General features: G+C 44.7%; 1 long non-coding RNA gene across 1 annotated transcript in view; it reads left to right on the top strand.

Annotated features, from left to right (window-relative positions):
- The first annotated feature begins 1484 nt into the window (after nt 1-1484).
- LOC126284585 (uncharacterized) overlaps nt 1485-14456 on the top strand; it is a 41553-nt gene continuing 28581 nt past the window's right edge. The window contains exon 1 of the long non-coding RNA XR_007551510.1: nt 1485-1579. This is a non-coding gene — a long non-coding RNA (uncharacterized LOC126284585). The remainder of the gene's footprint in view (nt 1580-14456) is intronic.

Raw genomic sequence — 14456 nt, 5'->3', positions numbered from 1 at the left:
TGATACTGGTCTTCGGATGACCTTACTAGACGGTAAATTACAGCATCATCTGCGAACAGTCTAAGAGAACTGCTCAGATTGTCACCCAGGTCATTTATATAGATCAGGAACAGCAGAGGTCCCAGGACGCTTCCCTGGGGAACACCTGATATCACTTCAGTTTTACTCGATGATTTGTGGTCTGTTACTACGAACTGCGACCTTCCTGACAGGAAATCACGAATCCAGTCGCACAACTGAGACGATACCCCATAGCTCCGCAGCTTGATTAGAAGTCGCTTGTGAGGAACGGTGTCAAAAGCTTTCCGGAAATCTAGAAATACGGAATCAACTTGAGATCCCCTGTCGATAGCGGCCATTACTTCGTGCGAATAAAGAGCTAGCTGCGTTGCACAAGAGCGATGTTTTCTGAAGCCATGCTGATTACGTGTCAATAGATCGTTCCCTTCGAGGTGATTCATAATGTTTGAATACAGTATATGCTCCAAAACCCTACTGCAAACCGACGTCAATGATATAGGTCTGTAGTTAAATGGATTACTCCTACTACCCTTCTTGAACACTGGTGCGACCTGCGCAATTTTCCAATTTGTAGGTACAGATCTATCGGTGAGCGAGCGGTTGTATATGAGTGCTAAGTAGGGATCTATAGTATCAGCGTAATCTGAAAGGAATCTAATCGGTATACAATCTGGACCTGAAGACTTGCCCGTATCAAGCGATTTGAGTTGCTTCGCAACCCCTAAGGTATCTACTTCTAAGAAACTCATGCTCAAGTAGAGATTTCTTTAGCAGAGTCACAAATATTAGCTGGGATAATCATTTTTGAGATCATACGAATTGTTACGCTGACAGTAGGTAACTGGTTTCATATTTTTTGGATCTACCTGAAATATCATTTATAAGTAATTAAAGTCACGAAATACTATAAACCGGTCCCGCCAATCTTTTAATTCTCAGAAGTGAAAAAACTTGCAATACAACTATTTACAAGAACTTCCACACTACATTCTGCTGTGGATATTGATAAACTGTATTGTCAATGCTTGTTCCAATATTTTGCTACTGTTTTTCTATTTTTTCGCTAAGGGAGTAGTCCCTTATAATTTCGTTTCCACCTTTAAGATGCCAGACTGCACAGCAGACAGTTCACACAGCACACTCAGTTTTGGATCAGAACAGACGAGAGTCAGTACAGGAATAAAACGCCAGAGGCGATGCTGTAGACTCGCTTGTCTCGAGTTCTAAATTGAGACAAGAAAGCTGATCAAGTAAAAGGGGCTTAAATGCGACCCCACCTGCGACTCGGGGTGACAACGCATAGGGCTGCAGTGGGTAACCACAGAGACGCAGGCGGTGGCCGCGCGGCTGGGAGAATAGACGCTGAACTGGAACGGGCAGGCGTGGTGTCGGCGCTTGCGGGTGGGGGAAGGCTCTTACCTAGCGAGGTCAGGAGCGGCCTTGCAGAGTTCGCTGGCGCCAGTTGCACGCCAGCCGGCTGCCAGCATGCGAGCCCCCGCGAGTCTCGTCCTCATACTCGTCGCCGCCCTCGTCTTAACCGCCCAGCCTGGGGTCTCAGGTGAGCTTATTGTGGGTAATACCGAGAGGAACGTCGGACAAGGGGAGTTGGCGAGACTAGCCCTCGTCTTTGACCCGTGACGTAACGGTAATGGTTGCTGTGACGACACTTCATGACAGGCATTTGGATTCTTTTTTCTGTACAACGGTATTATCGTGTTTTGTTTGGTTCTGACAGAAATTATACCCTGACGTGACAAACTCGTGGGTTACCTCCCACTGTCGTATCGGAACTTCTTTTGTCCTGCGTAATGCAGCAACTCGACTTGGCATGGACTCAATAATCATTGGAAATCCCTAACAGATATACTGAGCGATGCTACCTCTACAGCCGCCCATAATTGCGCAACTGTTGTTGGTGCAGGTGTAAGCTGGGCGGGTCGCCGCCATGTGTACGCTTATTAGTCCGTCGCTGACATGGAAGAGTGCAAACCTTCTTTCCTTTCCGTCTGGGCAAGCTGTGCAGTGACTAGAATACATGTAAAGCTTACTGGGACATGGTAAACGCTAGCTGCAATGAAGTCGATAATTCGATCGAAATATTGGCATTTTAATTTGATATTCCCACAGCTGATAAAATTTACAAAAAAAAAGTGAATCTCTTTTTCCACCCACCCACTCCTGAGAATGGCACATTAACAATTTGCAATTACGTACCCCTATTACCGGCAGCTCCTTTGATAAATACTCGGCACCTCGCAAGGATAACTTCTAGATCGAGGATATTAGGTAAGTTGTTGGAAGTGGTTAGGCGTTGGTGAAAATCTCGCTTCTGAGCACACAAAGAGCTCTAACTGCAGAACTCTGCACGGAACACGCGATGGTGCAATGCTGCTATACAGACGGTATATCTCCATTCGAAGACGATGGCCTAGACTCCGTCTTCAAGTCCGTACCTCTCGATGGCTGAAGGCGAAGTCCTCCTCCACAATTCTCTCGTCTCCTACGCGTAGGAAAACGCCGCGGAAGAATACTCAGTTTCAGCCAATGTCGAACGCTCTATCATCGCCGAAATCCCTCCACTGAGATCTACCCAATGATCGAGTAAGTCATAACGCCCCTAGGCAAACGAAGTTCCCGTCTTCGCCACGTGCTGCCCAGCACAGGTGGCTCCGGATGCCGGGCTATCCCCAAAAGCTCCGTATTGTCCAGCGTTTCCGGCGAGTTAAGTGATTCATGGAAGGTATAGGTTAATGTTAGTCAAGGCCATTCTTTTGTAGGGATTATTGAAAGTCAGATTGCGTTGCACTAAAAATATTGTGTGTCAGTTTAGTGTTGGTCAGGATAAGTAAAGAGAGAAATGTCTGAGTACGTTCAGTTTTGCTCAGCTGTTTGAAAATCAAATAACGTAAGTGGTTTAACAGCACAGTAATTCATTAATTTTTATAAGGGGACGTTTCATATAGACGCTGACAGCTCAGGTGTTTCTTCAAATGCAGGAACAGGTGGTAGTCACTGAGCGCAAGATCGGGGCTGCACGGAGGATGATCTAGAGTTTCCCATTGAAAAGATAAGGTCTTTGGTCTGATTCGGCACTTGCGGACGGGCATTGTCTTGCAGCAAAATGATGCCCTTGCTCAACTTGCCACGTCTTTTGTTCTCAACTGAGCGGCGCAGATTGTGCAATGTCTTACAGTAATCTGCTGCATTGATTGTCTCATTACAAGGCAGACATTCCACGAGCAATACTCCTTTTCTGTCGCAAAAAACTGTGCACATGATTTTCCGGGCAGAAATTGTTTGCTTAAACTTCACTTTTCTGGGTGAATCTGAATGCCGCCATTCCATGGATTGTTGCTTAGATTCTGGCGTGACATAGGCCACCCATGTTTCATCTTGAAGAAACACCTGGGCCGTCAGCATCTTCAAGACGATGACGAAGTCAAAACAGTGATGATGCAGTGGTTAACAAGTCAGGCGGCAGACTTCTATGAGGAGGGTATTCAAAAACTGGTACAACGTTATGACAAGTGCCTCAATATTGACGGAAATTATGTAGAAAAATAGATTAAGGTATAGGCTTTCACGTAAAAATAAAATTATTGAGATATCTTAGCACGTCTTTTTTTAATTTCAAAACGGCAATTACTAAAAACCACGCCTCGTACCTTGTATACGCTATCCTACCGCCATCTGTATATTTTCATATCACTATCCCATGAAATATTGTCATCTCATTGTATACTGGCAAGCAAAACGTAAGGACAGAATTAAGTTTCATGATGTTGCAGTGGCAAGTAACATTGTTAGATGACACTAGAGCCATACCGCTTGGACCAAACTGCTACAGTGTAGCACAGAAGGTAAGTGAAAGAAATACGCAATGCGACGAACGGAAATAGCACTTTTACTCGCAGACAAAACTTACATTGACGTCAATGCATGCTCTGCAACGTGTCGCCATGCTAGCCATAGGACTGGAAATGAGTTACAGCGAGATTGGCAACTGCTGGACGGTCGCTGGTGTATGAGTATGCGCTGCAGTACGTCCCTATCCCCCCCCCCCCTTCCCCCATCAACGCATCCCACCCCACACGTTCTCGATGAGGTGATTTACACAACATATCTGTATGGTGCGAAAAGTGGCAGTTGGCCCTAAGGAACTACCAGCTTGAGGTCATGCACATGAGTACTTAAATAATTCCGTCCAGTTAATCTTACACGATAAATCAAACAAATTTCAAGATTGCCAGTTGCACTAAATTACTCGGGATAACAGTTACGCGCGACTGAAGTTGGCAATGTCTCATATATAATATTGTGGGGAAGGTGAGTCAAAGACTGCGTTTTGTTGACAGAACACTTAGAAGATGCAACAAATCCACAAAACAGACAATCTGCGCTGAACTTGTCCGTCCTCTGCTTTGTTGCCAGATGGGATTGATAAAGGAGATTGAAAAAGTACAAAGACCGACAGCTCGTTTTGTATTATAAAGAGATACGGGAGGAAAAGTCACCGATACGATGCGTGAATTGGGATGGAAATGATTAAAACAAAGGCGTTTTTTGTTACGGCGGGATCTTTTCACGAAATTTCAGTCACCAGCTTTCGCACCGGAATGTGAAAATATTTTTTTGACGCTCACGTACATACGGAGAAATTATCAAAGTAATGAAATAAGAGAAATCACTACTAGCGTAGATTGATTTGGGTGTTAGTTCTCCCCGCGCGCTGTTCGAGAGTGGAACTATCGAGCAAATAGTCTGAAAGTGGTACAATGAACCCCCCGCCAGACACAAGCGTGAATTACAGAGTAGTCATGTAGCTGTAGATGCAGATGTAGATTTAAGTCGCGGGACGAGTAGGCCAGTCCATTTGCCTAATATCCTCTCCTTCCAAGAGCTCTTCCGCGTCCAGTGTTCCATGTGGTCGCGCATTATTACCCATAAAAATGACGCCAGTGCCGATTGCACCCCTGAAAAGAAACACATGGGGAAGGAGTACATTGTCACACTAACGTCGCCCGGTGAATGTACCGCGTTCTAAGATCTGCGTTGGTGCCACGAGCATAGGGACTGGACCAGCCCGCTGTGGAGTCGCATGCCCTTCCCGGATGAGAGCGAATTTAGTCTGCATAGTGAGTCTGGACTTACCCTCACATGGCCAGAGGTGGGAAGATGTAATGCACGGAGGAACATTGTCGAGCATGATCGTTTTTGTCATCCGGGCCTTAGGGTGTGGGGAGGTATAGTGTAACGCCCCAATGACCACCTTAAAGTCAGTTAAGAAAGAACATGAAGTAGGGAAAGTTATCTTGGCAGTTACGACATCTTTGCCGACGAGCTCACACGAAAGAGTTTTGTCAACAACTACATTGTACACCACTGAGCATATTTGTTAGCGAAAGAGAAAGAAGAAACATCGTATTTCAGCAATGGGCAAATATCCATGTGACAGATGTGAAATTAATATCTCAAAAGTTAAGTCCAAAGTAATGTCATCAGAGATAACTTTTATGTGGAAGAGAGTTGTAAGCGCAACGAAGAAATTCAATGCGCCTACAATGCTCTTCCACAAAAGAAGTCGCTTGCTAGAACTCATCCAGTGCAGACGTACGAGAGCAGTTCTGATCTGAATTATTGAGATTGCGAATCGTGACGAGATTGTTTTCGACTTTAGAAGTGTTTGTTGCGTGACGGGATTCACTTCTCAAGAAACTGACTTTATGAACTGAGACAGGAACAGATAGACTGATTTAACCGTGCACTACGGGTTAATTGAAATCTAATAACGGAATTAGTGAAAATTGGACTTGACTTTAAATTAGTTGGACCTTAAGGAGAAGTGAACATTCTATGAAAGAATACACGCAATTAGTCTTGAGTAGGACCTAAGTAGACGACATCATGAAGATAAAACAATTACGCTAAACTGTTGAGTTGTGGTAATTGCCAAGAAACTATAACTCAATTGGACTGACTTGCCGCGCGGGATTAGCCGAGCGGTCTCAGGCGCCGCAGCCATGGACTGTGCGGCTGGTCCCGGCGGAGGTTCGAGACCTCCCTCGGGCATGGGCGTGTGCGTTTGTCCTTAGGATAATTAGGTTAAGTAGTGTGTAAGATTAGGGACTGATGACCTTCGCAGGCAAGTCCCATAAGATTTCACACACATTTGAACATCTGAACATTTGACTGACTTAACTAAACTAGTGTGCGTGTGGTGCGGGAGTTATAAGTATTTAGTGACAAAATAACAATAAACTTTTCGTTACCAGTTAAATACCCGGTGTGGACTACATCATTAAATAGTTTGGTAATGAAAGACTATTTCATTAAAGTGCAAATATTCACGCCATTAGTTGAGAAGTGAACTTTACAATATTTTCGTATTACGACGCAATCTTACAAAGACTGAATCAAAGAGTATCTCTGGATCTCGCTGCATACCAGCACAATTCCATAGCAACGAGACAATTCCATAGCATCGTGTAAGATTAACTGGACGGATTTCTTTAGGTACTCATGTGAATGACCTCACACTGGTAGTTCCTTAGGGTCAACTGCCACTTTTCGCACCATATAGATATGTCGCGTAAATCACCTCATCCAGAAAGTTTGGGATGCGTTGGTGGGCGGACGTACTGCAAGCACATACTCAGGTACCAGCGACCGTCCAGCAGTAGCCAATCTCGCTGTGACTCCTTTCCAGTCCATGGGAACACATTGCAGTGTAAGAAAAAACTGTTAACTAAATTATTTCATTGCAATAAAGTGGTGTGTGCTATGCGAACGAGAGAAGAATTAATAACTACTGCAAATCTGGGCAATTAACAATACAATATTAATGATAAAAATCATCAATTACACTTGTTCATTTAGGTGGAAACGCTGCGGACTTGTAATTGAGATACAACGACTACGCGAGGAACGCCTTTTTGGAAGTTTTTCAAGTTTTTTTTCCCCCGTTAATCTTCGGGGACTGGCGTTATATCGCATCGTGTCTCTACCGTGAGAGAGCTGTTGCAGTAGCAGCTCTACGGCGTCACTACATCAGCACGCGGTTGGAGTCCGGGGGCACACGCCACAATAGCTTTGCATGGGCGTACTGACCTCCAAATATTTGAACATGGCATAATCAGTGGTCAATGTTATTGTGTCTTCGTACTCCTTCAGGACTGCATTCAGCTCTGACTTCGTTTCGACGGATGACAATGCTTGGCGGCATCGGAAATCGCAGATGAAGGAGCTCTGGGTCAAGTTTAGCAGGGGATACAACCCGTCGGCTTTGAACAATGACGTCCGAATTGGCCAGAGAGCATGTATTACAAAGATGAAAGAGCTGAGAAGAATGTTCAGAAACAAAGGAATGCAAGAGAGAAAAACTGTACTTCACATATATATATATAAGGGCGAGTAGTATTTTCACGTTAACTATATCGCGTTTTTGTATCTTAGTATTTCTCCGCAAAATACAATGGAAATAAATGAGTAAAATACACTCCTAGAAATTTAAATAAGAACACCGTGAATTCATTGTCCCAGGAAGGGGAAACTTTATTGACACATTCCTGGGGTCAGATACATCACATGATCACACTGACAGAACCACAGGCACATAGACACAGGCAACAGAGCATGCACAATGTCGGCACTAGTACAGTGTATATCCACCTTTCGCAGCAATGCAGGCTGCTATTCTCCCATGGAGACGATCGTAGAGATGCTGGATGTAGTCCTGTGGAACGGCTTGCCATGCCATTTCCACCTGGCGCCTCAGTTGGACCAGCGTTCGTGCTGGACGTGCAGACCGTGTGAGACGACGCTTCATCCAGTCCCAAACATGCTCAATGGGGGACAGATCCGGAGATCTTGCTGGCCAGGGTAGTTGACTTACACCTTCTAGAACACGTTGGGTGGCACGGGATACATGCGGACGTGCATTGTCCTGTTGGAACAGCAAGTTCCGTTGCCGGTCTAGGAATGGTAGAACGATGGGTTCGATGACGGTTTGGATGTACCGTGCACTATTCAGTGTCCCCTCGACGATCACCAGAGGTGTACGGCCAGTGTAGGAGATCGCTCCCCACACCATGATGCCGGGTGTTGGCCCTGTGTGCCTCGGTCGTATGCAGTCCTGATTGTGGCGCTCACCTGCACGGCGCCAAACACGCATACGACCATCATTGGCACCAAGGCAGAAGCGACTCTCATCGCTGAAGACGACACGTCTCCATTCGTCCCTCCATTCACGCCTGTCGCCACACCACTGGAGGCGGGCTGCACGATGTTGGGGCGTGAGCGGAAGACGGCCTAACGGTGTGCGGGACCGTAGCCCAGCTTCATGGAGACGGTTGCGAATGGTCCTCGCCGATACCCCAGGAGCAACAGTGTCCCTAATTTGCTGGGAAGTGGCGTTGAGGTCCCCTACCGGCACTGCGTAGGATCCTACGGTCTTGGCGTCCATCCGTGCGTCGCTGCGGTCCGGTCCCAGGTCGACGGGCACGTGCACCTTCCGCCGACCACTGACGACAACATCGATGTACTGTGGAGACCTCACGCCCCACGTGTTGAGCAATTCGGCTGTACGTCCACGCGGCCTCCCGCATGCCCACTATACGCCCTCGCTCGAAGTCCGTCAACTGCACATACGGTTCACGTCCACGCTGTCACGGCATGCTGCCAGTGTTAAAGACTGCGATGGAGCTCCGTATGCCACGGCAAACTGGCTGACACTGACGGCGGCGGTGCACAAATGCTGCGCAGCTAGCGCCATTCGACGGCCAACACCGCGGTTCCTGGTGTGTCCGCTGTGCCGTGCGTGTGATCATTGCTTGTACAGCCCTCTCGCAGTGTCCGGAGCAAGTATGGTGGGTCTGACACACCGGTGTCAATGTGTTCTTTTTTCCATTTCCAGCAGTGTATATTAGTAGCAAAGAATACATCACGTTACATGTATGTCTGTTGTATCTCGAAACTCTTTCGAACTGTATTGCTCAAGTGCAGAACGGGATAGAAGTTTAGCGCACGTCGATTTCGTGGTTTTAACTAGTATTACTGTCCTGTTCTTAACTTGCACGATTTATCCTCAGATTCAGTAAACCCTAATTGGAACACGGGATGCAAATTGTAGATGTGTTGTTTATTTCGTCTCCGCTATTACTAACAGTCTTTTCTTTCGCACATATCAGTACTACTGCTGACAGAATGACCTACGTATGTAATATATGTATACCAGACTTCCGTTGACCTCTATATATGTACACTGGTAACGAAGAGGTGGAAATAGACGTACGTTACATTTGCAACCTGTACCTCAATTGAACTATACGGAGACAAGAAGACGACACATGTACAATTTGTATCCCGTACTTCACAATGGGTTACAGTTTTCTTGTTGCCTTGGACGCTAATAGTATTCCATTCGTTACTTGAGCTACAGAGCTGTACGCAATATTTGTATCTTGCTCGCCAATTGACATATGTAGCGTCAGTGTAAAGGAGAATTGAAGGACGGGATGCAAATTTTAGTTGTGTCATCAGTGTAAAGGTGAAGTGAAGGACGGGATCAAATTTTAGTTGTGTCGGGGTTTCACCTATTATATAGCAAGTACACATTCGAAAATGTCGTACTGATATTAGTGCTGGGAAACGAAAGAAGATCGACAGCTGAGAAATTTCTATTACGTGCTTCACAACACGAAAATACGCATATTGGTGGAATAAAACAGTGAAATATCAAAATAGTGAAATAACGTGAGAGAAGCAAATGGAAAAGTGAACTTGCCAGACGCAAATATCGAGGAATAACCGAAGCTCGTATAGACAGACAGTAACGAAAATTACATACCCACAAACAGACAAATCCATTCCTATAAACGAAAATAAGACACTAAAAATTATTCTACAATAACAAACTAATACTCCAAATTATCTCAATATCATTACGAATAATTATTTTAATGTACAATGACAGCGCTTACCCGGAACACAGAACTGTTTTATTATCTATGCCTCGAAGTGAAAACATTACTATCTATGACTAATGTATGACGTCATTGGTCAAAGCCGACGGGTTGTATCCCCTGCTTCACTAGACCCGGAGCTCTTGTAACGAGAAGATATTCCGAGAACGGACTGGCCTACCCGTTCCAGCCAAGCACTTGTGGGATGCGTTTTGGGACACATTGCAGCACGTTCACACGTACCAACTACTGCCCATCACCGCGCTGGCGGAAGAATGGAGCGCCCTATCATAAGAACTCCTTAACAACTTTATGGAGCTCCCTGGTGATGACGTACCCTGTTAAGAACCATGTCCCGCTGTTTTTAATCTTCTAGAGACTATTAAAAAATCCGTTAATTCAGAGTAATTATTGTCTGTTCATGAAAGTGTCATTTCTCTTCGTGTCATTGCATATTTCTTTCAGTTACCTTGTGTTCTATACTATACCATGTCTTTAACTGCAATGCCTCTGCGACGTGGTTGTAGTCGCCGTTGGCGGAGCAGTGTTCCAGTGTACAAGTCATTGAAAGCAATAGACATTGACTTAGCTGGCCAATTCATTAAGCAGCAGCTTATTGGTGGCCCAAATGTGTTTCGTGGACTACGAATGCATTTCACGTGTGATGTTTCTGCTGTGTTTCCACGTTTCGTTAACCTATGTTGTAACTTCCCAATAGAAAATTTCCGTTACCTCACAACAGTAAAAATAGTATATAATTATCATTCACATTCAGCGTAGCCTACCAACAGCTTACTTCCGTAAACTTGAAATAATAAAATGTGACTAACCTCTCAATAAAATGGTGGCTCACTTATAACCTTTCAATAATTGACTGACCGTGAATCTAAACTGGTAAATTTGGACGTCAGCAGTGCTGCGTCATGGTCCTGAAAGATCATACGGAATAAATTGAAAATTCTTACCTCAATAAAGTCGCCGGATAACGCATATATATGTGCTCCTATAAGAAATTCTTCTGGCACAACCCAGTGCAATTCTGGCCGATAGATTTGTCGTGTATAAAAGGAAACAACTGATTTTTCTTTCCAGTAAACAGGATGACCATGGCTTGGAGAAATTATTAAATTCTTTAAATTGAGATGAATGATTGTCAAAAGTTAATTTTTATAACAAGGATTATTATTAAGAGATTTTTTAAAACATTTACATGGGACTTGATATAACAATAGCACATACGCGCGTGGCTGTTTTTACGTTATACTACATCGCTCGGGCACCGCCATCGCTCCCCACGACCGGCCCAGCCATCTCGATACACCAGACTGCTAGCTACTACTAACTCCTACTGCTACACAGTTCCTACTGCAGCCATCACCGCTCTCTGGTCTGAGATTCTCTTATATCTTACATATCGCAGGCAGCGCGTGAGCAATCCATCGAAATCACATCTGCTCGAGTGCGCTAGCAATAAATTCCTTAGTCTTGGACCTCTTACAGTGTCCCTTGACAGTGACACATCTACATCTACATCGTACTCCGCAAGCCACCTAATGGTATGTGGTGGAGGGTACCTTCGGTACCACTATCTGATCCATGCAACCCTGTTCCATTCGCGATTAGTGCATGGGAAGAACGATTGTCGCTAAGCCTCTATGTTTGTTCTAATTTCTCGAATTTCCTCGTCATGGTCAATACGCGTGTTGTATGTGAAGTAATATGTTGTCTGACTCTTCCTGAAAAGTGCTGTCCCGAAATTTCAGTAGTAAGTCTCTCCGTGATGCACAACGTCTCTCGTGTAATGTCTGCCAGTGGAGTTTGTTTAGCATCTCTGTTAAGCTCTTGCGCCAGCTAAACGATTTTGTGACGAAACGCGCCGCTCTTCGTTGGATCTTCTCTATCTCCTCTACCAGTCCTACCTGATAGAGATCCCAGACAATTGAACAATACTCAAGAATCGGGTAAACAAGCGCCTTATAAGTCACTCCTTTCGTTGATGAGTTACATTTTCGTAAGACTCTACCGATGAATCCGAGTCTTGTGTATGCTTTTTCCAACTATCTGTTTCATAAGATCATTCCGCTTAAGGTCGCTCTAGATACTTACGCGTAGATATTTTACGGCAGACGCTGTCTCCAGCTGTTTGTCATCAATAGCGTAGCTGTACAGTAGTGGATTTCTTTTCCTATGTATGCGCAATATGTTACATTTATTTACGTTCAGGGTCCACTGCCAGAGTCTGCACCATTCGTCAAGTATCTGCAGGTCGTTCTGCAAATTCTTACTATCTTCTGGCGTTTCTACTTCGGTATAAACAATGGTATCATCTGCGAATAGCCTTAAAGACCATTAGAAGCTTTCTACTAGATCACTTATATCTATTGTAAACAGCAACGGTCCCATCACACTTCCCCGTGGTACTCCGGATATTACCATTACATCTGTCGATTTAGTTCCGTTAAGAGTGACGTGTTGTGTTCTGTCTGCAAGAAAGTCTTGAGAATCCAACCGCAGGTCTGCTCCGGTACTCCGTAAGCTCGTATTTTAGTCATTAAACGCCTATGTGGGACGGTGTCAGATGCCTTACTGAAATCAAGGAACACGGCATCAGCCTGATCGCCGTTGTCCTCAGCATTGTGGATCTCATGGAGGGGCAGAGCGAGCTGAGTTTCGCAGGATCTCTGTTTGCGGAATCCATGTTGATTTTTGTAGTGGATCTGTTCATTTTCCAAGAACGTCACAATTCTTGAGCATAAAACATGTCCCCTAATTCTGAAACAGATTGACGTCAACGATATAGGTATATAATTGCGTGGATCTGTCTTATGGGCTTTCTTAAAAACAGGAATGACCTGCGCTTTTTTCCAGTAGTTCGGAACCTTTCGTTGCTCAAGCGATCTATGATAAATTACTGCTACAAGGGGAGCAAGTTCTTTCGCATAATCTTTATGGAATCTTATAGGTACCTCATCTGGTCCTGAAACCTTTCCACTACTAAGCGATTGTAGCTGCTTTTCAGTTCCGCGATCGGTTATATCAATATGTGCCATTTCGACGTTCGCATGACGATTGAAAGGAGGGACAGTGTTACGATTTTCCGCAGTGAAACAGCTTCGGAAGACCGAATTCAGCGTTTCGGCTTTCTCTCTGTTATCTTCCTTTTGGGTGCCGGTGTGGTCGCTGAGAGAGTGAATAGATGATTTTGACCCACTTACTGATTTTACATACGACCAAAATCTCTTAGGGTTTGTACTCAGGTCAGTTGACAACATCTTACTTTCGAAATAATTGAGCGCTTCTCTCATTGCTCTCCTTACCTTCTTACGCTCATTTTCGCTTCGTTCAGCTTTTGTTTGTCAGCTAGGTTTTAACTGCTCCTGAATCTGAGATGAAGTGCTCTTTGTTTACGTAGCGCTTTTCTAACACTGCTATTAAACCATGATGGATATTTCCTAAGTCTTAAAACCTTATTCGGAACATACTCGTCTTGGTCATGTTGAACGATGCATTTAAATTTTTTCCGTTTGTTCTCCACATCTTCGCCCTCATCACCGAATATTCGATGATGTCTGTTGAGATATTCTGAAATCTGTATCCTGCTACCCTTGATGAGGAAATATATCTTCCTACCTTCCTTAATATTCCTTGTGGGACAGATAATACGATAGTCACTTTCGACCTTAATTTTTGCTAAAACAGTGTGTTTTCAGTCTCTGCTGTGTATGAGAAACAAAATACTCTGTCTTCAGTGTCGGAGGGAATTATAACATTTAATCGGTTTTTCAGTCTTTTTCTCTATATGATTTGTATAAATCTGTATTATTAATCGCGATATACCGACTACACCTGTAGGTTTTATTTACGGTACTCGATTCGTTTTATCTTCGATAAATACACTGCCTGGCGAAGAAATGGAGCGCACAGAAAGTGAGGACGAAATGAAATGAAACTTCATGAGCTGAAGATGTACGTGATAGTACTTCAGTAATTACAAAAACATGTTCAAATGTGTGTGAAATCTTATGGGACTTAACTGCTAAGGTCATCAGTTCTAAGCTTACACACGACTTAACCTAAATTATCCTAAGGACAAACACGCACACCCATGCCCGAGGGAGGACTCGAACCTCCGCCGGGATCAGCCGAACAGTCCATGACTGCAACGCTTGAGACCGCTCGGCTAATCCCGCGCGGCAGTAATTACAAAATCGGGTCAAATTTACAAAGGACTTTGAAGTAAGAGAACAATTCTATGACGCTGCACTCACTCTGGTCTGGATGTATGCACTAATTACGTTGGGGACAGCGTAAGAAAGCCCTTGTATCCTCTCCTGCGTCCCCTCCACGAACTGTTGACCCTGGCGTTGGTTGGGAGGCCTGCGTGCCTCAGCCGCGCGGTCTGAGGCGACTTGTCACGGTCCGTGCGGCTCCCCCCATCCGAGGTTCGAGTCCTCCCTCGGGCATGGGTGTGTGTGT

This window comes from Schistocerca gregaria, chromosome 8 (assembly GCF_023897955.1).
Source record: "Schistocerca gregaria isolate iqSchGreg1 chromosome 8, iqSchGreg1.2, whole genome shotgun sequence".
Classification (NCBI taxonomy): domain Eukaryota; kingdom Metazoa; phylum Arthropoda; class Insecta; order Orthoptera; family Acrididae; genus Schistocerca; species Schistocerca gregaria.
Note: the sequence above shows the minus strand (reverse complement) of the source record. Positions and strands in the feature narration are given on the sequence as shown.